We start from the raw sequence: 27,680 nt of genomic DNA on the forward strand, positions 1-27,680 counted from the left end.
GTCTTAAATAATGTAATTGCATAATAGACGTAATCCATTCCTGATTGCGAGTATACCGACAGTTGGCTTTTAGTCAACTGGGCTTTGCGATTATGATCAAACCATATTAATCATAGGTAAATCCTGATATACCCACACACAGTCATAGATTATTCTTAATGACAATTTTATTTTATGTATTTTTTTCCTGGATTTAGGATCCAAAGGTGATTGTATGTCACAGAGGGATAGATTCCTGTCCCAGAGACTTCCCATACTCTGGAACAAACGACCTATCTATATCAAACAAAACTCCTCATTAGCACTCTTCAAAAAAAATCTTGATGATTGGATGGGAAATAGGAAATTCACCCCGGGGATTACCTCTGTGGCTCGGCTCAACAGGGGCACAGGAAAATAACTTTCTTGGTGGCAAAAGCCGGGGTACCTTTTTGACTAGGCTTATATAGGCCCTAGGGCCAATAGCCTAGTACCTACCTATGAACAAATGTTGGAATAGTTAGTTAATTTTAAGAAAAGTAATAGCTATTTTTAATGGCAACCCACGTGGGCATGTATTATGAAAGATATAGTAAACTGGAAGCCAAAAGAAGAATGACACAATATACATAATATATTTGGATAAGATATTTACCCTTAAAGAAATCTGAAAATTTCAAGTCTGTGACACCATGCAGAATAATTCTGTAACATATTATGAAGATACATTCTAGTCATTCTTCATTTTGTGGGTTGTAGTAAACGCAGTGCACTGGTTTAACAGCAGAGTTAATATAATTTAAATGATATGTAAAAGTAATAATAACATTTAATAATTTAATTTAATCATTAGTAAAGAGACTGTAACATGTTATGCTGAAAAGAGGTGAAGTATTCAATATACATGATAATTTAGCAATAATGTCTGGTCAATGTAGTAGCCCGTAGAGTTGAATTGAAGCCATTTTTTTTTCTTTTGAAAGTGCAGTGGGACAGAGTGACTTTGAACTGCTCCCTAGAACTGAAACTTAAAATGCTGATTAATTATGACAAATGGCAGAATTATTGGACAGTCTGCATTACATGCAGATATTGATGTACAAGATGTTACTGAGAATCTAGACTGATTTTTATGAAGATTAAAAGAACTTTGAAGCAAAAATCACATCCCATGAGCTTCAGAAGCTGCAGTGAGATATGAAAGACTTTGGAGGAGAGTCTTGATTTTCTTGGGAATGTCATGAAAAGCACTCGTCATATGTTTTAAAGAGGGGATTATGGGAGATGGAAAGAGAAGGGAAGCAGTTCTCAACATTCGGAAAATAAAACAGTGAGTGGCAATTTTAAAATGAATCTAAACATCTTGCATAAAATGCACATTTCCAGAATTTGATAAACCCTTTGCTATATATATAAAGTCTTGCTGAGCAAGGAAGAAGTGATCAGAAGATGGCTTCTACCAAGGTTTGGGACAAAATGGGTGGCTAGAATTTTAAGGAGATACTAGTATTTTATTCTAGTGATAATGTCCGGTTGGCATTATAGCTAACCCATTTTTAAAGCTGTCCTTCAGAAATTCTCACAGTATTATGGACAGCATAGATACTTCAGGGACTTTTCATGAAAGAGGTGGAAGACAGGGAAAGTTACATTATTGAAAATGTTGCTTTTGTGTGGATACAGGAAAATGAATCAAAGCAATGACACAAATGGCTATAGTTTTAAGCCAACTGGATTTCAAAGTTATTTACAGGCAGTGGACTATGTAGGTAAAACAGACAATCTGACAGGTATGAATCCATGTACAGGAACATACAAGGATATCAAAAATGGGAGAATGACTTGTTCAGTAACAATGCATTTTAAAGATATAATAACCAGAATTACAAAGAGCTATTTTTTTGCTTAACTGCCATTGTCATAATAATTTATATTTAAATGTTTTTAAATGTTGTTAAAGAAACCATTCATCTGAACAAAAATCGCAATATGAAACATTTATTGTGAATCAAATGATTTCAGTAACAGAAGTCTTAATATTATACAGCATTATTTAAACAATAACTGATAAGTGGATGTAGGTATACTGAGCAATTACCCACTGTTGGTGTGGTTTGATCATCAGGGCGTACCTGGGTGATTAAACAAAGCCAGCCATGGGTAAATCCCCATATAGCAAGGCAAAACAAAAGCTCCGCGAATACAGCAGGTGCAAAGGCCAAAATAAACAGGAACATGCAGCTAGAAAAAAAATGGCCAGCACTGTAAAGTAAAACACAACATTTCAATATCCACAGTTCAACATATACAAAAGCACTTAAAATATACACATATGCAAAAGCACATGAAGTATTCAAACCAGTTTCAGCAAACATGCCTTTATCAGTGAATATACAACCATAACTCATAGTTATATTTTATAGATTCCCATCCTCAAAGTTCCATTATGATTGGAAGATTACAAATGCTCATTGAGACCTGGAGGATATTAAGCCACCTAGCTTAATAATCCAACAATTTTCCTTCCTGTTCAAAATATTATGCCAACCAATTTTATTTCTCCTATCTCCCTCAATTTTATCAATAACAATCATAAAATGTGCTGTAGGATGGTTAATGGAATGTTTGTAAAGGGCATTAGACAATCTCCTGTTCGTAAATGTCACTAGTATGTTCTGAAATACGTATCTTAAGTGGGTGTGAAGTTTGTCCCACATAAAAGCAGAACATGAACACAAAGCTAAATAGATAACACAATTAGTGTTGCAGCTTACTACAAACTTAATGTCATATACCTTGGGGGCATTTTTACTGGTAAACTGTTTTTATTTCAAAATATATCTACAAACAGAAAAGTGGACACAAGGGCCAGAACCCACAAGTAACCCTCCATCTATCATGGTTTGATGTATAGAATTGAAATGAACTTTATTCTTTTTTTTGTAATGGTTGAGAAAACCACCCTACATTTTGCTCCTATGAAATGAAAATATGCATCTAGTGGTTAATATATCATACAACCTATCATCAGAAAGCAAAATATCCCAATATGTGTGTAAGACATCCATGAAATTGGCAGTATTCTAACCATAACTTGTAATTAATCATTTGATCTTATTCCTTCCTTGGTTCCTGTGTTGATACTTCAGCAGAGATGACCTAATGTGATTGGAATTGGAAGCCCAAGGACTGGTTTGAATAATATGTTCCCTTTTGTAGCCACATTCACAAAACCTGTTAACCAAATCCTGCTGCTGTTGACTGTACGTTTGATCAGAAGAACAGATATGATGTATACATAAAAATTGTGATTTAGGAGTGTTCCAAATAATACATCTTGGATGAAAACTGTCTACATGCAACAGGGTATTAAACTGTGAATGTTTCTGAAAAAACATTATTGTCAAAGGTGCCATCACTATTACGTGAAATCTGGACCTCTAGAAAAGTAATGTTGCTAACATTATAAAATAAGGTAAATTGTATGCCCTGTTTGTTGTCATTCAAATATTCAAACTCATATAAGCAAGCAATATCAGACCTCTACACCATCCAGCAATTATCCAAATACCTATGCCAGACATCAATCTTATCCAAAAACAAATTGAGTAACAACATATATGGCTTGTTCTTCCAAGTACCCCATAAAAGAATCCACATAGACGGGTGCAAAAGATGCACCCATCGCTGTCCTTTGACCTGCAAATAACATTCTTCATTAAAGTAGAAAACATTCTTGGTTAGAACATGTTCCGTAAGGCACAAATGAAAAGTGTTGAACCCAGGGCTGTGCAATGAAACCCAATTTAACTAATACTCCAAGGCCATCAGTCCTGCCCAATGTGTTATATTGGTATAAAGGGCCATTACATCCAGTGTGCACATAATCCATCCTGGTTCTAGTGGATGTCCGATATAATCAAAAATTCAGTCGTGTCTTGGATCCTGGCTCTAACCACCCATGGTAATGATTTCAAATACTTATTGGGAAAGGCAGATACGGGTTCAGTGAGAGACGCATTGCCAGAAATAATGGGCCTACCTGGTGCTCTATGGGGATCCTTGTTTATCTTTGGCAGTAGATATTGAGGTTGGGGGTCAGGTAGCCTCAAATGAGAAAACACTCTTACTAACAATGCCCTCATTAAGTGCCAACTGAAGGAATGAGTCTATTTCTTTCTTGATTTTCTACATAGGGTCTATAGACATTTTCATATAGAATCTACCATCTGACAATTGTCTAACAGCATCATCCAAATACATGGACCAATCCATGTCAACAACAGCCCCACCATTGTCAGCAGAAATAATAACCAAACTGGTATTGTTTTGAAGATTAGTTAATATTTGAAACTCTGACTAAAGAACTGACATACCTTGCCCCATAAAATGTAGATCATTAAGAACACACTGCTGGAAGGCAGCCACTTGCCTGTTCATAAGGGCATAAATTTAGACCTGTGAAATCTAAATTCATTGGAAGACTCAGAAGAATCATCACCAAAATGTAACCTTAAATTGAGCAAATGACAGTGTGAAATCACATCATTAGCAAACACATCCTCCGACACAAACAAAAGGGATAAAATTGAGTCCCTTGTTCCATACTTGTATTTCCACCTCAGACAGCAAACAGAAAAGATGTTATAAATATTACAACCATCACCTACTGAGGTATAAGCAGTTGTAACAGTGTGTCTAAGGTGGCTGCTTGATTTATTTTTCCTACCACCCTTTCATCTCCTAACCCTATAGGGTTTCATAAACTATGTTTTTTGGGGGCTGGTGATTCCTATCTGTGTTCACATTCTGTATCAGTGTTTGAGGAATACTCCTCACCAGATGTATCACGGATATTATTTGTTTTTTTTACAAAGTGGATTTCTTCCTCTTTCTCTTAGATTGATGTGTAAAATCCTGGTTAGCACATTTTAAATTTTTCTGATGTCTGAAAGGCTTTCCTGGAGTATAATCCCTTATGTCTCTTTGAAATGTTCAGATTTTCCTTTCCTTGAGTTGTTTTTCAGTTACAATAAGATCCTTAGTGAACTTGTGAAAATGTGTGGTATAGAATGATTGACTTTCAAAAGGTTTGGCTTCATCCCAAATTTTGGAAACCTCAGCTATAGACTGAGCAACCCTACATTCACAGTAACACATTAATATTTCCACAAAATGCATAGAAGCATTTTGCTGAAGAGTAGGTCATTCCTGTAATAAAATATTATTCACATGACTAAAGTATGCATACGGATACCCCCGGGTATGATTGTTTTAGATTTATATGCTTTGAACAACTTTAAATGCCACACATTAGTGCGTAATGTTTTCATAGATTTAGTTAGATGGACAAACAGCTGATTACATATAATTTCTGGATTTTTTTCATAGTTACCATTAACTGCCTGTGATGATGAAATATTTAAACCTATTGCAAATACCTGAAGGTCATCCTTGACCGCCAACAAACCCTGAAGTATGGTCATCAGGTCCATAATCCTAAACTAACCCAACAAACACTTAATATATATTCACAGAGTATTAATGCAATAACAAGAAAATAGTCCTGTTGTATGCTGAAAAGGTATCACAGCTCACTCTAACCTCAGAAAAATAAATATCTTTTATTTTTAAAAAACATAAAAAAGGAACCACATAGGTTAAGCGCTTTCATCTACCACATGTAGACTTCATCAGAACACTATTGTGGTAATCAAATCTGTTTAAATAATATTAAATATCTAATGAGAATGGGCAATCAATTAACACACTTGCATTACATATTCATGACCTAATGAATATTCATTCTATTGCAAAGCATATCTACTCACATAAAACTGCATGTGTTTTTATACTATAAATACATTAAAATACATGAATACTTCAACCATCAAGAAACTTCCCAACAGTTCCTGTACCCATCTTATAAAAAAAGACACACACATATATATATATATATATATATATATATATATATATATATATATACATAAATACATATATGTATGTGAAAAGCAAAAAATATGTGTACATGTATTTACATAGGAAATATTGTATGAAACAACAGCAACGTATATTCATTAATGCATTTGTATCCAGGAATTCTCAAGAGGCTGGAATTTGACTGCCTATTCAGTCTGACTTCCAATAACGGTTTAGTTGGAATATGATCGTTCAACCCAGGGGCCTTGACTCCATTTAACAAAAGCTGCCATTTAACTTCCTTTTCCCCCAATATGGCCTTAATACTGCCTCTCCTTGAGTTTAATTTAACCTGTTCCAATATCCCAAATTTGATGGATTGACCCTCACTGTTCTTCTCAATGTGTCTATATAATGCATTATTTCGATCCTTCCTCCTAATACAATATTTGTGGTCATAAATCCTGTTCCTATGTTGTCTGTCCATCTTCCCCACATAAAAGCTTGGACAGTTGCCACAGCCAGGTAGATGATGTGCTGGGGAAAATAATTCCCTTTCTTAAACCAAATCTCGGTGTGATTAGCATTGCCTAAAATTGTTTTCCCTTCCAAAATATCCTGATATCCTGGCATTGGTTGCAACACCCACACTTCCTAGTATATCCCTCCCCCATATCATACCTAGATATTGTGTATATATATATATATATATATATATATATATATATATATATATATATATATATATATATATATATGTATATATATATAATGTGTGTGTCTTTTTTATAAGATTGGTACAGGAGCTGTTGGGAAGTTTCTTGATGGTTGAAGTATTCATGTATTTTAACGTATTATTTATAGTACAAAAACACATGCAGTTTTATATGTGTAGATATGCTTTGCAGTAGAATGAATATTCATTAAGTCATTAACATGTAATGCAAGTGTGTTAATTAATTGTCCATTTCCATTGGATATTTAATGTTATTTACATAGATTTGATTACTGCAATGGTGTTCTGATGAAGTCTACATGTGGTAGATGAAAGTGCTTAACCTATGTGGTTCGTTTTTTATGTTTTTTAAAAATAAAAGATATTTATCTGTCCAAGGTTTGAGTGAGTTGTGATACCTTTTCAGCGTACTACAGGACTAATTTCTTGTTATAGAGTATTAATGCAATCAGTCAATAAAAAATTAAGAATGATATCACATTGTTATGTGAACACAACTGAAAAAATTTCTATAGCATATATGAATTTCCGAAAAAGAGCCCAAAAAATAACAATAAACCTGTCTAGGGGCAACCCATGAACTATATATACACTGGCGTCCAGAATAAGGTTATTGCATCAGGAAATCTAAGCAAATATACACAACTAATTAAATAAAAAAAAACTGCAACATACATTATAACATAATTAAACATGTAGCCTTCAATAATGCAACTGATCATGTAGTGACAGATTTAAAATGACAAGTGTCCTTGGATCTTAGTGTACAAAATTGTCCAGAAGCATAAAAATCACACAGAGAACATATGTGAAAAAATGTGGTTATCCTGCATCATCAGAAACAACAATCGGCAACCTCTTCTACTTTAGCTGTTAGTGTTCAAAAATTACTTACAAGGAGCCAAAAGCCTGTGTTGAGCATCTATACATATAAGTCCACCAATCTTCCGAAAATATACAACTACAAGCATTAACTCATTGCGAGGCCTATAGCTTAATGAATCCATTTCCAATATTCATCTTCCAAGAGTCTCAATCTAAGTGCTTGGCAACAGGAGGAGTGAAAAAAATAACATCACAGCACCCCTGTCACACAACATTTAGTTTCTAAAAAGACCAATAAATTAGTTCATTTACGGCTGAGTGTGAGTAAAAGTCCTTCAAAGGCCCACCAATATGAAAAATTTGCTTGTAGTTATCACACATGTTGCTCGTATGCCACAATTGCTATATTACTTCAACAAATAATCAGAAAAAAAACACAAAATGTCCTCCAAGTCCTGTTTGATTGTAACAGAACAACTTCCAACAGTCAATCCAAGAAACAAAACTCCTTGTAATGTTGTTTTTGATTATCAGTATGCCCACAAATGTTATGCTGCTTTCAGCACATCAAAAAACTAAGGCTGAAATACTGTATTTTGACCAAAACACAAGAAAAATGTTCCCAAGCATGAACTACTAGTGGACAAAAACTTACTTGTAGTTGTTCGTATTATTCATATGCCCACAAATACTATGCTGCTTGACCAACTAGCCTAAAGAACACAAATATGTCTTCCGAGTCCCGTATAACGGGAACAGAAACACTCCCAGCTATCAAATGCAATAAAAACACCTTCTTGTAATGTTCTTGTAAATATTTAATATACTCACAAATGTTATGCTGCTCACAGCACAAACATTAAAGTGCAATATTACCAAAAACATGATTTCGGAAAATTTCCCAAACACAAACTGCTGCAAAGCAAGAGCTCTGAATAGAAAACTCACCGGGAGATAAAACTGGTTGTAAACGAGTCAGGAAGAAGTCCACAAACAAATTTGTATAGGAACAAACCGTAAAATTCCTATAAATTCATTTGTATTGTGAGAATGTATCCAGCGATACAGAATGTGTCCACAAACACATGCCAACAATGGAGAAAGTCAACCAGCAAAGCAAAACAAAAGCTCCTCAAGTACGCCAAGTGCAAAGGCCCAATAAAAGGAAAATACAGCTAAAAAACATGGCCAGCACTGTAAAGTGGATCAGAACATTAATAGCCACAGTTCAGCATACACAAAAGCCATAAAATATTAATATTTTATGTGGTTTGTTTTATGTGTGGTTTTAAATTTGCATTATTGGAAAAGCTAAAATCAATCATGGGGGTGGTGATGTTAAAACTTTACTTGAAGTGAAAGAAACTAAATTACATATCAAACTGGTAGCTAATTTTCCACCAGACATCAATGATGTCATTAATTTACAACTGATATTAAAATGGAATTCTGATAAATATATATGAGAGATTACTAGTTATAAACATGTATGCAGGAATGCATTTAAGAGAATTTAATATAGAACTGATTGTGCCATCTTTTTTGTGCTTTTTATTTTATCTTCGATGTCACTTAAAGGGTTTGATGATTCAATTACATGTAATTATTAATTTGGGGGGTTATGTCATTAGCAAGCATTTTTTACATTAAAGCAAGCTTGTAAGAATTTTAGTTCTGATGGTCTAGTTTCAGATGAAAGCGCTTAATTCTTAGCTGGTTTGCTAATTTTAAAGCTGGTATTTATTATTTTGTCATTAAAAAGTTCACTTTTACTATAAAAGATTAGAGTTGGTGGAATCTGTAGGTCGGGTGCTACCATTCATTGAATGTTTTTGCCCTTTCAGCACCTTTAACACATACCTCCTTGTGGCCAGCTCTTAGAAATAATTTATAGCCTCAGAATTTCAAGTATTAATTAATCTACAAAACAATACCAGTTTGATTATTATTTCTGCTGATAATGGCGGGGCTATTGTTATGGAATTGGTCCATGTATTTGGATGAGGCTGTTAGACAATTGTCAGATGGTAGATTCTATATGAAAATGTCTATATACCCTACCTATAAATTCAAGAAAGAAACAGACTCATTCCTTCAGCTGGCACTTAATGAGGGTATTGTTAGTCAGACTTTGTCTCATTTGATGGTACCTGACCCCCGACCTCAGTATCTATATCTACTGCCAAAGATACACAAGGATCCCTATAGACATCTAGGTAGGCCCATTGTTTCTGGCAATGGGCTCTCACTTAACTCTTATCTACCTTTCTCACTAAGTATTTGAAACCATTACCACGGGTGGTTAGAGCTAAGATCCAAGACACCACTGAATTTTTGAATATTTTATCTGAGGTGCAACTGTAACTAGGATGGATTATGTGCACACTAGATGTAATGGCCCTTTATACCAATATACCACATTAGGCAGGCCTGATGGCCTTGGAGTATTGGTTAAATTGGATTTCATTGTACAGCCCTCGGTTCAACACTTTTCATTTGCACCATATGGAACATGTTCTAACCAAAAATGTTTTCTACTTTAATGGAGAATGTTAGCTGCACATCAAAGGACAGTGATGGGTGCATCTTTTGCACTCATCTATGCAGATCTTTTTATGGGGTACTTGGAAGAGCAAGTCATATATGATGTTACTCATAATTTCTTTTTGGATGAAATTGACATCTGGTGTAGGTATTTGGATGATTGCTGGGTGGTGTGGACGTCTGATATTTCATACATGAGTTTGTTGAATATTTGAATGACAACAAGTAGGGCAAACATTTTAACTTGCATTATGATGTTAGCAACATTACTTTTCTGGATGTCCAGATTTCACATAATAGTGATAGCACCTTGGACAGTAATGTTTTTTTGGAAACATTCACAGTTTAATACCCTGTTGCATGCAAGCAATTTTCATCCAAGACATATTATTCAGAACATTCCTAAATCACAATTTTTAGGTTTACGTCATATCTATATTTCTGATTAGACTTATGGTCATCAACAGCAAGAATTGGTTACCAGTTTTTGTGAACGTGGCTACAAAAGGGAACATTTTATTCAAACTAGTCATTGGGCTTCCATTCATAATAAGTTATCTCTGCTGAAGTATCAGCACAAAACCCAAGGAAGGACTAAGACCATTAGATTAATTACAAGTTATGGTCAGAATACATCCAATGTCATGGATGTCATACATAAATATTGGGATATTTTGCTTTCTGATGACAGGTTGTGTGATATATTAACCACTAGATGTTTATTTTCATTTCATACGGGCAAACTGTTGGGTGGTTTTCTCAACCATTACAAAAGAAAGAATAAAGTTCATTTCAATTCTACACATCAAACCATGATAGATGGAGGGTTACTTGTGGGTTTTGGCCCATGTGGCCACTACTCTCTTTGTAAATATGTTTTGAACCAGTAAAAATACTCCAAAGGAGTATGATATTAAGCTTGGAGAAAATTGCAGCATTGATTGGGACACCTATTTAACTATATGTTCATATTCTGACGTCTATGTGGAACAAACTTCACGCTCACTTAGGATATGCATTTCAGAACATTTCTGTTAGAAATAAAAGATTGTCTAAAGCCCTTTATAAATATTCCATTAAGCATCCTACAACACATTTTATGTTTGTTATTATTGATAAAATTGAGAGAGATAGGAGAAAAAATTGGTTGGCATAATATTTTGAACAGGAAGGAAAATTGTTGGATTATTAAGCTAGGTGGCTTATTTGCGCCAGGTCCCAATGAGCATTTGTAATCTTCCATTCATAATGGAGCTTTGAGGATGGGTATCTATAAAATGTAACTATGAGTTGTGGTTGTATATTCACTGATCATGGCATGTTTACCAAAACTGGTTTCAATATTTCATGTGCTTTTGCATATGTGAATATTTTATGTGCTTCTGTATATTTTGAACTGTGGATATTTGTGTTGTGTTCCACTTTGCAGTGCTGGCCATTTTTTCTAGCTGTAAATCCTCATATATTCACACCTATTTGTAAGTTATTGCTATTATACAATGACATTATTTAACAGAGAACGTCCTTCTTTTCTTAATGACCTTGAATAATGGTGCCATTGTTCCCCTGCATTGTTTCCTCATTATGCACCATTTGTTGATGTACTGCACATGTGTGTGTGACTTACATTCCCATGCTTGAACAAGCCATCAGTGCTGCTGAAAACAAGCAATGAAGAAAGGAAGCTCTCTGCTGATTTTTTTTTTTTAAGTTATAAAATCTGGACAGTTTTGAGATGAGAGAGAGGGAGAGAGTCGGGGCAGAAATACAAGGAAAATCAGGTACATTTCTTTAGTTTTGTAGAACGTACCTGATTTTCCTTGTATTTGCTCTACCCTCCATATGTACCTCTCATCCTCTTAGCTCAAATGTGGACAAAGCCTTAAATAGCAGACAAAGACCCCATGATATGGACCCAATTGCAAATGTTGCCCTTAGCGAACTGCTAGAATAACAAGATTTGTGTTATCTTGCATTGTCTGAAGAATGGAAAATCTGAAACTGAAATGCATGTCATTATTTAATGACTTTGTTTCAAAGTGATTTGTTCAAAAACCACAAATTATATTAGCAACAGACCAAAAATATGAGGCAAAAATCTGGGCATTCTGTGAAAATATGGACAGTTGAGACATATGCGTCCATGTCATACACAAATTGAAAAACGTCTCATCGCCCAATGGTACTTCAGCAACTGGACATTTTTCTGTTGGTATATGTTCAATTTACAACAAACATGCTGGTTGAGCTGACAAGTCAGCGTGCAAATTTTTGAATAGCAATAAGCTATGGTACTCACCTCCCAGAGCAAGCAGAGCCATATAAGCTATCCCTGATATGAATTTATCTACCCATGCAATCATCAAGGTCTACATTAAAGGTAGTTGCAGTAACACTTTGCTTGAGATTAAGTGTCTCATATACATGCATTTTTTTATATTTCATTGTTTAGTTAATACAGAGGTTATAATTTTATACGCAACTTTCTGAAACTAATGAGGAGTCTTTATATGAAATATAGTCCCAAAATAATTGAGTGAACCATGTAGCTTTTTTAGGAAGTTGATGATTTAATTTCTCATTCAAAGTTTATTAAACATGTCATCATCATCTTCTTTCGGCTGTTAGGGGTCAGCACAACAGATCACCTGTTTCCATTTCTTCCTGTCCTCAACATCTTGCTTTGTCACACCAACCACCTGCATGTCCTCTCTCACCACATCCATAAACCTTATTTTAGGCCTTCCTCTTTTCCTGTTACCTGGTAGCTTCATCCTTAGCATCTTTTTCCCAATATACTCCGTATCCCTCCTCAGCACATGTCCAAACCAACGTAATCGTGCCTCTCTGGCTTTGTCTCCAAACCTTCCAACCTGGGCTGACCCTCTAATATACTTATTCCTAATCCTGTCCACCCTCGTCACACCCAGTGCAAATCTTAACATCTTTAATTCTGCCACATCCAGCTCAAACTCCTGCCTTTTCGCCAATGCCACGTTCTCCAACCCATATAACATAGCTGGTCTCACTACCCTCTTGTAGACCTTCCCTTTCACTCTTACAGGTACTTGTCTGTCACAAATCACTCCTGACACACTTCTCCACCCACTCCATCCTGCCTGTACTCTCTTCTTCACCTCTCTTTCACACTCACCGTTACTCTGAACTATTGACCTCAAGTATTTAAACTCATCGACCTTCGCCACCTCCACTCCTTGCATCCTCACCATTCCTCTATCCTCCCTCTCATTCACACACATATATTCTGTCTTAGTCCTGCTGACCTTCATTCCTCTTCTCTCTAGAGCATATCTCCATCTCCCCAGGGTCTCCTCCACCTGTTCCCTACTCTCACTACAGATCACAATGTCATCTGCAAACATCATAGTCCACGGGGACTCCTGTCTGATCTCATCTGTCAACCTGTCCATCACCATTGCAAATAAGAAAGGGCTCAGAGCTGATCCTTGATGTAACCCCACCTCCACCTTAAACGCATCTGCACTCCCACCGCAGACCTCACCGCTGTCACACTACCCTCGTATATATCCTGTACCACCCTTACATACTTTTCTGACACTCCTGACTTCCTCATACAATACCACAACTCCTCTCTAGGCACCCTGTCATATGCTTTCTCTAAGTCTACAAAAACACAATGCAACTCCTTCTGACATTCTCTGTACTTCTCCATCAAAACTCTCAGAGCAAAGATCGCATCTGTAGTGCTCTTTCCTGGCATGGAACCATACTGCTGATCACTAATCATCACGTCTCTTCTTAACCTTGCTTCCACTACTCTTTCCCATAACTTCATGCTGTGACTGATCAATTTAATCCCTCTGTAGTTACTACAGCTCTGCACATCACCCTTATTCTTAAACATCGGTACCAAACCACTTTTTCTCCATTCCTCAGGCATCCTCTCACTTTCCAAGATTACATTAAACTATCTGGTTAAAAACTCCACTGCCATTTCACCTAAACACCTCCATGCTTCCACAGGTATGTCATCTGGGCCAACAGCCTTTCCATTCTTCATTCTCTTCATAGCTCTCCTTACTTCCTCCTTGCTAATCCATTGTACTTCATGATTCACTATCCCCACATTATCCAACCTTCTCTCTCTCTCTCTCTCTCTCTCTCTCTCATTCTCTTCATTCATCAACCCCTCAAAGTACTCTCTCCATCTGCTCAACACACTCTCCTCGCTTGTGAGTATGTTTCCCTCATTATCCTTTATCACCCTTACCTGCTGCATATCTTTCCTAGCTCAGTCCCTCTGTCTAGCCAATTGGTACAGGTCCTTTTCTCCCTCCTTAGTGTCCAACCTTTCATACAACTCTTCATATGCCTTATCCTTAGCCTTCACCACCTATCTCTTTGCCATGCACCTCATCTCCTTATACTCCTGTCTACTTTCTTCATCTCTCTGACAATCCCACTTCTTCTTTGCCAACCTCTTTCTCTGTATACTCTCCTGTACTTCCTCATTCCACCACCATGTCTCCTTGTCGTCCTTCCTCTGTCCAGATGTGATACCAAGCACCTTATGTAGCCGTATCCCTTACTAGCTCTGCTGTAGTTACCCAGCTATTTGGTAACTCTTCACTGCAACCCAGTGCCTGCCTTAACTCATCCCTGAACTTCACCTCACAATTACCCTTTTTCAATTTCCGCCATTTGATCATTGGTGCTGCCCTCACACTCCTCCTCCTCTTCGTGATAACCAACGTCATCCTACAAACCACTATCCTATGCTGCCTAACTACATTTTCTACGGTCACCACTTTACAGTCTCCAATCTCCTTCAAACTGGCCCTCCTACATAAGATATAATCCACCTTTGTGCATCTTCCTCTACTCTTGTATGTCACCCTATGCTCCTCCCTCTTGTTAAAATACATATTCACCACAGCCATGTCCATCCTTTTCGCAAAATCCACTACCCTCTGACCTTCTGCATTCCTTTGTTTAACACCATACCTACCCATTACTTCCTCATTCCCTCTGTTCCCTTCACCAACATGCCCATTGAAATCTGCTCCAATCATGTCTCTCTCACCCTTGGGTACAGTCATCACCATTTCATCCAATTCACTCCAAAATTTTTCTTTCTCATGCATTGCACACCCAACTTGTGGAGCATATGCACTAACAACATTCATCATTACACCATCAATTTCCAGATTCATAAACATCACTCTATCCGACATTCTTTTCACCTCCAAAACACTCAGCATACAGTTCCTTAAGAATAACTCCTACGCCATTTCTCCTCCCATCCACACCATGATAAACAAATTTGAACCAACCTCCGATACACCTAGCCTTACTCCCCTTCCATCTGGTGTCTTGCACACACAATATACCAACCTTCCTTCTGTCCATCATATCAGCTAGCTCTCTCCCTATACCAGTCATACTGCCAACATTCAAAACTCCGACCCTCACTACCACAGTCCTAGCCTTTCTCCTCTCTTCCTGCCTTCGGCCATGTCTTCCGCCTCTTCTCCTCCTTCAGCCAACAGTAGCCCAATTTCTGCCAGCACCCTGTAGGCTAACAGCACTGGTGGTGGTCGTTGTTAACACGGGCCACGACCGATCCGGTATAAAAATGTTTCTTGGTGTCTGCATGAAATGTTTTGGCGAAGTTTTGCACCAGATGCCCTTCCTGATGCAACCCTCCCCATTTATCCGGGCTTGGGACCGGCACAAAGAAATGCACTGGCTTGTGCATCCCCATGTATTTATTTATTTAGTTATGTATTCATATTTTTTATTTAGAAGTTAATTTGGCATGCTTTGGCTTCTGACTTTATTAAAAGTTAACAAAATAATGGGGACTTACTCAAGTATGCTGGTCATATGCATTAAAAGGTGAAACCTTCTCAGTTATGTCAGGTATATTGCTTTTAATGTTGACATTTGTACTAGCAGTTGAGGTATTTAACTAGTTAAATACCACATTTACCATTTAAAAAGATGATCTTAAGGATTTTTTCTTTTTCCTTCATATATTCATATAATATTTGTGCAGAAACAGTTTTTCCTTGCATATGTGTGTGTCCACTCATCTGTGCATTGGCTCATTAAATCTCTATACATCCTAAAAGTTTGCTTTACTTGCTCTTATGCAAACATGTGTTTGAAGATATTTAATAGCCTTGCTGCAGCGGATGCTTTTAGCCTGTTTGGTTTAATTTAAATAAATATACGGCGTTGCTTTGATTCTTTTTGCCTTACACTTGTCATTTCAGCAGTGCTCTACATCTGCACATCACAATCAGGCAAGTTAATGGATGGCATGATGCACATTTATCAACCGGCTGTAATTCACAGTGGGTATTCTCTCATTTATTTAGAGGCAAAGCATACCCTTGCAGCACATATTGCATCCATCTCTGACTTCTTAGTCTTACCGAAAGCTATCTTTTACAAAATTATCAGTGCTAGAAGGCTAACACTTTATTTTGTAAGACTAATTACTATTTTGTGAAGAGCAGACAAGATTGGATTGGATCTACAGTTTTTTTCATATTGGTCTGCCATCTTTTGGTGTTTCAAGCCCATTTTACTATTCAGTTTCGAAGTAACATCATTTTCCTGATTAACACTTTTTGAATATATAATTGTTTTATTTACTTAGGATTTTATTTATGTTTCTTTATTAATCTTTTGTTAAAAAGGTGAAGTCAGTAGGCACAGGTTTTAGGGGCAAACCAAAGGCACTATCTGGTCAAGTTACACAGTCAGCAAACAGAGGCTTAGGGAATGAAACCATGAATAAAACTGTAAAACCTATTACAGCTCAAATCTTATTCCACTGTATTAATTTGCAAGCAAATATGTTTAATACATCTAATGCAAATAAAAGAATAAAAAAGGTAGAAAAGTGATAGCTATATTTTTGAAAGTTATAGTCAATCTTGTATACTAGATATTCCAGCATTTTATTCTTTGCTGTTTTATACCTCATGAGGGGACTCGGGGTATATAAATCCTGGTCTGTGAGGGTTCAGGAGTGTTTGATGCAGCAGCTGATGATCCTTTATCCCCATTATCAATTTGGGCAATTGATGTGCAGCTACCTCCTGTTTTCATTCCTTCCTTTTTCCTTTTCTGGGCCTGTGGTAGCACCAGGAAGGTAAAAGCAACCTGCATGCAACAATCTATTTGGAAATTGGTATGCATGCCTAGGGGACACTGATACGTGACTTTGTTTTAGAAAGGACTGATGTAGGCAGTCTGTGACACTGCCTAGTCATTATACTGTTTTTCTTTACTTGGTCTGCTTAGCACAGTATGGCTTGTGATATCATGCAATGAAGGCTTTAGAACTAATGATTCAATTCATAACAATTTACATTTTGTTGAAATTAATAATTGTTTGCAGTTTCAGTCGTGTATTTTTCTTTTGTGGGGGAAAGCGAGGTATAGGTTCCAACATTGTTTGTGCTGCAAAGTATTGTAGACCATAACGACTGAGAGAATGGGATCTTTTACTGCAGATTTGCTCTCTTGAATATATCGGAAATGTAGATGCTAAATTGTTATGAGTGGGGAGTCACGATTTTTTATCATCTCTTTCGAAAGTTAGACGACTTGTAACCCAGATCATATAAAACACTAAACATTGCCTAGGAACTGATATCTGTACAGTGTAACTAATAATATTAAACTTAGCATAGACAAACTGTACAACAACAGTGAAGGAAAAGACTGCTGTGATTAATGCAGACTTTGATTTAAAAATTTAGATATTCACAGAGATATCGAAAACTGACACTATTTCCTTCTTATAATTTTCTCACATTCTGCAAAATACAGATTTGGATAGAAAATCTTATGTTGCTCTAAACTATCACAATGAAAGGGATGCTGCCGATATAGCGAGTTTTGCTACTTTAGAAGGACTCACTTGTAAACATTATTTTTCTTCCCTTTCGAAGGAGTATTTGCATTTCTTTTGCCACTTCAACCATTGATTATTTAATATTGTTTATTTTTTTGTTTTGTTTTCTTTTAAAATATTCTCTCACTCCATGTGAAAACTGTAGCTATAATGTATGCAACAAACACTTGTTAAAGTCTTCCAAAAGTCTGCTACGTAGTAGGAACACAGTGCTTATTGTCAGAGAACCCTACATCTCATTCTTAGGACAATGAATGAAAGATGTGTGAAGTATGTTCTAACAAAAACATAGGGGATTTCAGTTTTCTAGCAGACATCCTTTCTTCACTCAAGTGCTAAAAAAATTAATCCTGTTTCACATCTATCACTGACAATATATTGCAGCTAGAACACAGGACATAGTGAACACATTCTGTCTTTATTTCTTTAATAGTTTCTCTTTAGTAAGTTGGGAACTGTTGTTGAATGGAAATAGAGGACAGAGAGCTAAAGTCCTGGATTTTTGTAAAGAATTTCTTTAAGTAATACTGGTGGGTTTGATGTTTCCATTTTCCTCTTTTGAATACCCCGTTAGTCAGTCCAGTTATTCTCTGTTTCCTAAAAAAAGAAAATAGTTTTTGTGTCTCATGAGTTGCCTAATTAACGTGCATAAAAATGAAACAAAAGAAAAACTACATCTTACTGTGTAGCATATGGCCTAACCCGTAAAGTTTTGTGAATTGACACTTAAGGCCAGTTATGTATTTGACTAAAGAAATGCATGATAAAGCATGATATCTGGTGTTTATACAAACAACCTTGGATGTCTGCATGCAGTGGTAATTTATTATTAGACTTGGTTTTTGACCCATCATTGTTTTTTAAAACTTAAGGAAACTCTTAAGTATGCCCAGCATATATAAATGCATGTCACTTTAGAAAGAGAAATTTAAGACTAATGATGCACTGAATTGCAGCCCAAGTCTTCATCCTTTTATTAACATTTTACTTTGAATGAAGGTTTAGGACAAACAAATAACAAATGGTGATGTTAATGACTAATGCTCGCAAGTGCCCTGCATATTTAGAAAGAGGAGACATTACCAAAGAAGATGATAAAGGACATTTTGGGCATCAAGAGAGAAGGAATCCTTGTGCTGATGAAATGGTAGAAAGATAAGCTATAGACTATTTTTTTCCATATCAGTTTTGCACCCCTGCATACCAGTCATCAAAACTTTCTTCCAAAAAAACATGGCCCTTATTTTCCAGTGCTGGGGTGAGAATTGCCCATATGGGATAGTCATTTCAGTAGCTATGGGGCATTTTTTGATGATGGCTTAACTCCACCCCTGAGCAAATTACCATGTAGTCCACATCACCAGTGAGGTGCACAATATCTCCTTCACATGAATGAATCCTTTCTTTCATAGTCAGCATGAAGGTTACCATTCCATAATGGCTTAGTGAGTCTAACACCCACCTCAGGCCATGATTTTCTATTCCTGTTCCTCCTCCTCCAATGGTGGATATAAGCAGAACGTGTCCAGCTATGCCTTGCCATACACCCCTGGATGGGCATGCCCATTCTCACCTGCTACTCTGTCACTCACCCAAGCTATTAAGATCTTCAGTCATGGTTCAGACTCAAATGTAACAAATTAGCATCATATATAATAGCAGTAACAGCAGAGTGTTTTGAAAAAAAAATGCTGTCATGGAGACTAATGTATGATTTAGAAATGTCATGTATATCCCGGCTAAATAATAGTAGCAAGCTCTTAGTACAAATGTCATCATCATTATTCTGTCTAAGTATAGTTAATATAAATTATGGCAGGTATCACAGCTACGAGTGGTGTTTGATCAATCCTGATATGGTCTGCATGAATGCAACTGTGTCTGGCAGCTAGTACAAATGTCATTATGTTTCTGTCTAAACATAGTTAATATCAATTATGGCAGGTATCATAGCTTCGAGTGCTGTTTGATCAATCCTGATATGGTGTGCGTAGATGCAGCTGTGTCTGGCAGTTAGTACAAATGTCATTATTATTCTGTCTAAACATAGTTAATATCAATTATGGCAGGTATCATAGCTTCGAGTGCTGTTTGATTAAGCCTGACATGGTGTGTATAGATGCAGCTGTGTCTGACAGCTGTTGTATGTTACTGTTTTCGACTCTGGGAAGCTGTGGGTGGTGGCTTGTGATGAATGTTTACTGATGCTTGTGTATTAGGAAGAGACATTTGGTGTTTTAGCCTGGATCCATGGGAAGGGGGTGGCTAAAACTTTGATTTGGGAAATTCTGGCAGAGAATAGTTTGTTAATACATTTGCTGAGTGAGAGGAGGGATGGCTGGAAGAATGCATTATCTCCTGTTGTGGCGGCTTGTTGGGAGGGGTTTTTTTTATCTGTTTTCTCTCCATTCTTTTCCTGGCTGTTGCCTCGCTGAACAACCACCACCTTCTTTTTAGTGATAACTTGTCAAAATTTCTTCTAACCCATATATCACAGAAGCCTATGAAGAATTATTCACAGAAACTCTGTTCATCCATGTCAGTGACTGTGCAGAGGTTGCTGCACCTACCAGAAGTAAAACAAAATCTAATTCAAAATACAAACTACCCTGATGAAATCCAAAATTAAACAGATTGTGCAAAAAAATAAAAAAAGTCATAGCTAACATTAGGAAGTGTAATACCAAAAAAGATAAAAAGAAATTCTCTCATCAAACTTAATAGACAACTAAGAGGACTAATCAAGTCCAACAAAGCACATTCTGAGGAAAATATTGTGTCTAAGGTTAAGGACAAACATAGGGCCTTCTTTAACTATATCAAAAAGCTCAAAAGCAGCACACAACAGTGTGCTTAACTGTTGGAAATTGAAGCCATGTTCACAGAACCTGGAGATGTAATAGTTTTTCTAGCTGGCAAATTCATCTCCAACTATACCCCTGTTCAGTCTCTGCTACCAGCCCCCAGAAACATACCATCTAACATAATCCCCACATTATCAGTAGGAAGAAAGTCTTAAGTGCTTAAATGTGCTCTCTAAGGACAGGAATGCAACTTCATTGGGCCCAAATAATATCCCAGGATGCTTGCTAAATAACCTAAAATATTAACTATAGGGGTGACTAGTGTCACTATTCACCCACAGCTTCCACACAAGTTTCATGTCATGTGAAAGGAAGACTGTGATGGTCATCCCTCTGCACAAGGGTTGAAAGGAAGACTGTGATGGTCATCCCTCTGCACAAGGGTAGTCCATCAATGGATCCCTTGAACTGCAGCCCTGGTCAACTTTAGCCACCCGCCAAGAACATGCCACCTAACATAACCCCCCCCCCAAACTATCATTTGGAAGCAGGTGTTAGATAACTTAGGGCTAAGAATACAGGTTTGATGGGCTGCAGTAATATCCCAGGGTGATGCTTAAATATCTGGAAATATAACCTATCAGGTTCACTGATGCCACTGTTCAACCACACCTTTCCCATAGGCTTCATGCCATGCAAATGGAAGACTGTGATGGTCATCTCTCTGCACAAGGGTGGACCATCAATGGAGCCCTTGAATTACAGGCCCATTAGTCTGATGAGACTCATATGTAAAGCCATAGAAAGAATAATATGTTTATACATTCATAGGTAAGTACTAGGCTAGCTGCCCTTGCAGGACATTTAAAGCCTAGCCAATTTCCCTTTTTGTGGTTGAATTAACTTATCCCATTTGGTTAGAGATTGACCATACCCATCCCATGGTCAATAATTGTATATTACCCTAATGAAAATAACTGGGATCATATCATAGATAATTTGAGGTGATACATGCATGGGATAAAGCATTTAGGGGCTGCATCTGTCCAGTAGTAGTACAGGAGGTAGCCCTGGGGTTCATTCTCTGTTTCCCATCCATAAACACAAGCTGCTCTTCAATATGGACAGTGATTCACTTTGTTTTATGTGGATGGGGAGTCTGTTCCAGATCAGTGGTATCCTCTATATGATATATATCTCTCTCCAAACTGTTTGGCTGATGTTGCAGAAGAGGTTCAGATCCCTAGACTGAGTATTTCTGATTCCATTTGACTTGCAGATGTGCAATGATTCCATCAATAATGAGTCAGAGGATGCCTTGTATGCCACATAGAGCTCACCTTTTAACAGTCTGTAGGATACAGAGCATAGTGACAAGACTTTGAGTTGGTCCACATAGGACATGTTGTTTAGGCTTATTGTAATGAAAATGATTAACAGTAACATAAGATGCCTGCAAACCCTGGACCTAACCCAGTTTTCTTTCACCAAAAGTAGGTCATACGTAGTTAACTTGCCTGACTTCTTTGAGAAGGTCATCAAGGCAATGGATAAGGGGAAATGGTGCCTACTCCCTAACCTGACATAGCTATGGTATTTGATAGAATACACTTCTCAGGCATTGTAAACTAGCTCATGAAATTAGGCATAAATTGGATGGAGCACAGCCAGAACCCAGAAAGTTAGGATTGAAGATGCCACCTTCACAAAGAGGCTGGTCACCAGTGGAGTTCCCTGGTGTTCTCTGCTGAGTCCGCTCCTTGTTGGCATCTATTTTCCAGAAGTCTAGACCAAAGTCATTGACCCCTGGCTTACCAAATTTGCAGATGATTGTAAGCCAGGAGCAATCAGAGAAACCCCCCAAGATACAGACATCTTACTGGAAGATCTAACATAGACAAATGACTGGTGCCAAAGCCACAGCTTAAAACTCAATGTTAAGAAATGCATAATACTTCCATTTTGGGAAGTCAGCCAGACAGGCAAACTATCTCATTGATAAAACACATCTAAGAGTAGACATTGTAGTAAAGTATTTGGGGACTGTAGATCTTAACCCGACGTTTGACCAACATGTGTCTAAGGTTATAAAAAAAACATTCTGTGTCACTCAATTTATAAGTAGGGGCATGACATCTGACTCCAGGGAAGACATGGTGTCATTTTACTCACCATCATCAGTGCCTGACCATGCACATGAAACAACTAGAATATCCACAGTGGTTCCTCACAAAAAGAATACGGGGTGAAAACACACAGTCCTTCGTAGATTGCCTCAAAGCCCTATCTATATAGTCTGTTACCTACAGACTGCTGAGCAGAGATTTATGGCTGGCATACATAACATACTTGGATCCCACTTTAATGGATCTTTTGTGTATCCACAAAATTAACAACACCAATTACTAGATCTAAGGATTGAATCCTTGTTTGCGACTTAAATAGGACATGTTGGAGGGACACTTACATACCTCAGAGAATCCTCACTCTATGAAAAATGCTTCCCATCCACATGAAGCAGAGCCCTTACCTAACCCTATTCAAGTACAAACTGGACCAGTGAACAGGAAACTTGAACTTAACCCTTAGTTTGACACCTTTGTCTCTATTGGACACTGCAAGCCAATACATTATGCTGTAACCATCATGCACCCCTTAACATAACTTTTAAGCCAAAATAATTAATGTGATACATTTGGGCTGCATTGCTAGACTTTTAAAGGCTTCAGTTTTCATTAGCCGAGTATACACCTATGACCCCATATGCAGAAAAATCTGATTTACAGAAAACTAACAGTCCTAGCTATATCTTAATGAGAAATACTGGTCTTGGCTAATCTGAGTTAGAGAAATATTAAAAAATATAGAAACAGCACACAGACCATTTGCAAAGAAGTGGAGTTACCATCCAGATGTAGAGCCAATATCTTGTAAGAAAAGGTGAAGACTTCAAATTGAAAAAAAAAGGCCAGAAATGCAGAAGAATAGTGAATATTGAACACCGTTCTACTCCTTTAAACTCGTTTTTGAAGGATCAAGCCCTGCTGCACCTCCCAATGTGGGAGAAAGCTCCCACATCCCCAGTCTTGTATACACTGTCTTAGATTGCCATACATCAGAGAAAAGAGAATATTCCATGAAATAGCTATCTATGACTTGGTGTATGTAAGTCTATTTTCCAGATATTCAGTCTTCATATTTCAGGACTCAATGAAGTGGGTCACGACATTTCAAATGGTTAAAAGATAAGACAGAATAAGTTGTTGTTGTTGTGTCTTTCGGCTTTTCCCGGTTAGGGGTCGCCACAGCGGAACTCCAGTCCGCTAATGATTGGCAGTAGATTTTTACATGCTGGCTTGCCGGGCCTAACACACAACCTTCAATGAAGGAACATAAGACAGAATAAGCATCAGTCTCAAATATTTATATGCATTTCAAGTCCTCACTCTTGATCTGCCCACCATTTATGTCACATCCTTACCTTTAAACATCTATTGCAAGACCGCCAATTATCGGACAGCCGACCTTCTGCCTCTCAGTAGTAATCCTAGGATTAATGCTTCTGTTTTCTGCTGGTGAGAGAAGGAGTTATAGGTACATTCTTTCCTGGAGACTGCTGATCACCAGAAAGCATAATAACTGCTTTACAGGTGGTAGCTTGGAGTCTGTGCTTATATTCTGATCTTGGTGAGAGAAGAAGCAGCGTGCATCGATTCTAGACTGTTACTGGTTGGAGAGTGAGTGTCTGTGCTTATCATTCCTGATTGGTCTGGTTGCTATCCGAGCCATTTACAAAATAAGACTACAAGCCCGCAGACCCTTGCATCTTCTGGGAAAAGACTGTGGATCACCAAAAAGGCTGTGCTTGCTTCTCTTCTTGGGATGGGTGCTAACATTTTGCTTCTGGTGACAGAAGAAGCAAAGCAGCATTGTATCCCAACACAGTGAAGCTGTGGTGAGACTAGCATTAGTAGTAGCCAGGCAGTAGCCATTCATGCGACTCCCCTCTTTTCATCATTCTTGACAAGCTAATTCTTTGTTTTCAGTAAGTACTGCTTGATTTGTTTCTAACATCAAAATGCCTAAATACTTCATCCTTAAATTTTCAGGGTTTATGTATTAGTTTCCCCTTAAGTGTTTGACAGTAACCTATACAGAATCAGACACCTTGAGTGGCATTGTTCCTGTAAAATCACAATTGAAATTTCTCCAATCAAGCACTGTCCACATAGTCGCAAACGGGATACTCCTGACAGTGATTGATACTCATTCCAACTGTCTAATCAATAAAAAATGGTCTGTTGTCATGGGCCTACTGTCTCTGTTACCATCTTGGTAGATATGGGCATCCTGAGGCAATGTAGAAATTTACTCATGTTTACGGACAACCAGTTAATTCTCAAACTGATATGGTATGTGAGAGATGTTATTTACACAATGTCACTGGAAGTAAAGCTCTCACATAAAAGTACTCTTAATGTCAATAAGGATGGTAGAAATACACATGCTGCACGCATCACACACAATTCAAAGCAGACATATCGACCCACATATTTTGAGGCACTTGCATGTAACCTTCCTAAACCACAAAGACCTCCTTGATGAAGTACACAAAACAAATACCTTGAGCAGCTCCAAATACTCTCTTTCAAAACAACACCCACATCAACGCATAGAGCTATATCTCATAGAACCTCTACCGCTAAGTCCATAAGGCAAGCCACCACAAAATCCAACATTGTAGTCATTGGACACTCCATCATGAGACACACTGATGTCCCTCTCACCAGGCCGAGTATGGAGAAAGTTACAGCCAGTTACTTATAAGGGGCTAGGATCCACCAAATTATGCATGCACTCAGGTCATTGGGCCACAATTACCAATGTGACTCAAAGTCCATTTGGGAATAAATGGCCTGAAATGTACCACCCTAGACTATATGAAGAGAGACATCATGGAGCTCTCTGAATGTGTGTCTCAGGCTGATATGAGCCTAGCACTGAGCAGCATTTTACCTTCTTCAAGAATGATGCCACAACATGGACAAAAGATTATTGACTTTAGTTATTGGCTTAGTTTCTGGTGTCATTCTAAGGGGGAGCAATATTTGTCAGAATGGAAAGAGATGGTCAACAGACCATGCTGCTTTGCCAGGGATAGTCTTCACCTCTCCCCTCTAGGCTTTCGAATATTAGCTAAAACATTGTCTTCTCCCATAGGGCCTTTTTTAGGCAATGCCAGACTGAAAGTACTTCTGACATAGTGACTCAAATCCAAGAAAATCTAAAGGTATTACTGCTCAATGTTAGGAGTCTAAACAAAAAACTCCACTTCCTAGAAGCTATCTTTACCCTAGAGAATGCTGACATATGTGTGGTCACTGAGACATGGTTTAATGCTGCAAAGAGCACACCAACAGAGCAAGGCTATAATGCCTTCCACACATTTAGGCCAGCTATTTCACAGGCAGGGACTAAAGGCGGAGGTCTCTCTGTTTACACAAGAATATATATATATATATATATATATATATATACATACACTTCAATGCTAGTTAAACAGGACAATGCACTTGAGCTGCTCCATGTTCAAATCACAATAGGTAAAATCCAATGCCACTTCCTTGCAAGTTATAGGTACCCCTCTATGACCCAAGATACCCATGCCATGTATTTAAACTTATTAGAAACACTAACCATCCAACCCAATACTATATTCATGGGTGACTTTAATTACCCCACTATTAACTAGGAGTCCTATACAACACCAAATGTACAGGCACAGAGATTCCTGGATTTTGTAAATACAAAATCCCTGGATCAGATAGTCAATACACCAACCAAGGGTGCAACCATACTGGATCTGCTCTTCACTAATATGGGAGACTGCTGCACACCTCCTACTATAATGCCTTCCCTGGTAAGGCCAGACCACAAAATGGTCTCCTTTGAACTAAAAATAAAATCTGGACCCACAGCTAAACTTGGAACATTTGGGAACTATTCTTAGCCTACCCTCCTGCTATTAAGTGAGAACCTGGCAAAATTTCATGCCCCCATAAACCCTGAGAACACCGCAACCTATGCAGAACTGTTCACAGAAACCTTGTACAAGTACAAGCATGTTAATAGCTGCATAGATGCAGCTGTACAAACCTGGAAGAAGTATAGAACTAAGTCAAAAAAACAAGCCACCCTGGGGGAAATCACAAAATCAGTAGCAGCCCGCAAGATAAAAGCACTCTCGTCAAACTAAACAAACATCTCAGATGACAGATAGTCTACCAAAGCCACATTTGAGGTAAGTTTGGCCTCCCAGGCCAAGGACAGCCACAAAGCATTATTTAGCTAGATCCACAACCTCAAAGGCAATACACAATTGTGTGCAGAGCTCATTGTAAATGTAGCCACTTATACTGATCCAGAAGATGTAGCAAACCTCCTGGCTAATAAATTCACCTTTAACTTTACCCCTCTCTCCCCCTCAACCTTCCCTCAGGAAATGTCATCAAATAGAACTCCCCCTACTATCACTAGGGAATAGGTCCTTAATGCTCTCTCTCTAAAACCAAGAACACTGCATCAATGTGACCACACAATATCCCAGGATGCCTTCTAAAAAGCATAAAACATGATCTATCAAACCCTCTGGAATTGCTATTTACCTGTAGCCTCCAAACAGGCTTCATGCCTCATGAATGGAGAAAGGCAACAATCATCCCTCTGCACAAAGGTGGGCCATATACAGACCCATAAGTCCCACTAGTCTTTTATCTGTAAAGCCATGGAAAGATTTAACATGGAGATGATCACTAGAGCTATAGTAAACCTCCAGACACTAGACCACTCCACTTTGGTTTCATCAAGAGCAGATCATGCCTAACAAAACCTGGTGGACTTGTTTGAGAAGATAACCAAAGCAATGGATCAGGGCAAAATCATTCACACTGCCTAC

This window comes from Protopterus annectens, chromosome 9.part0 (genome assembly GCF_019279795.1).
Source record: "Protopterus annectens isolate FY-2018-M chromosome 9.part0, PAN1.0, whole genome shotgun sequence".
Lineage (NCBI taxonomy): Eukaryota > Metazoa > Chordata > Ceratodontiformes > Protopteridae > Protopterus > Protopterus annectens.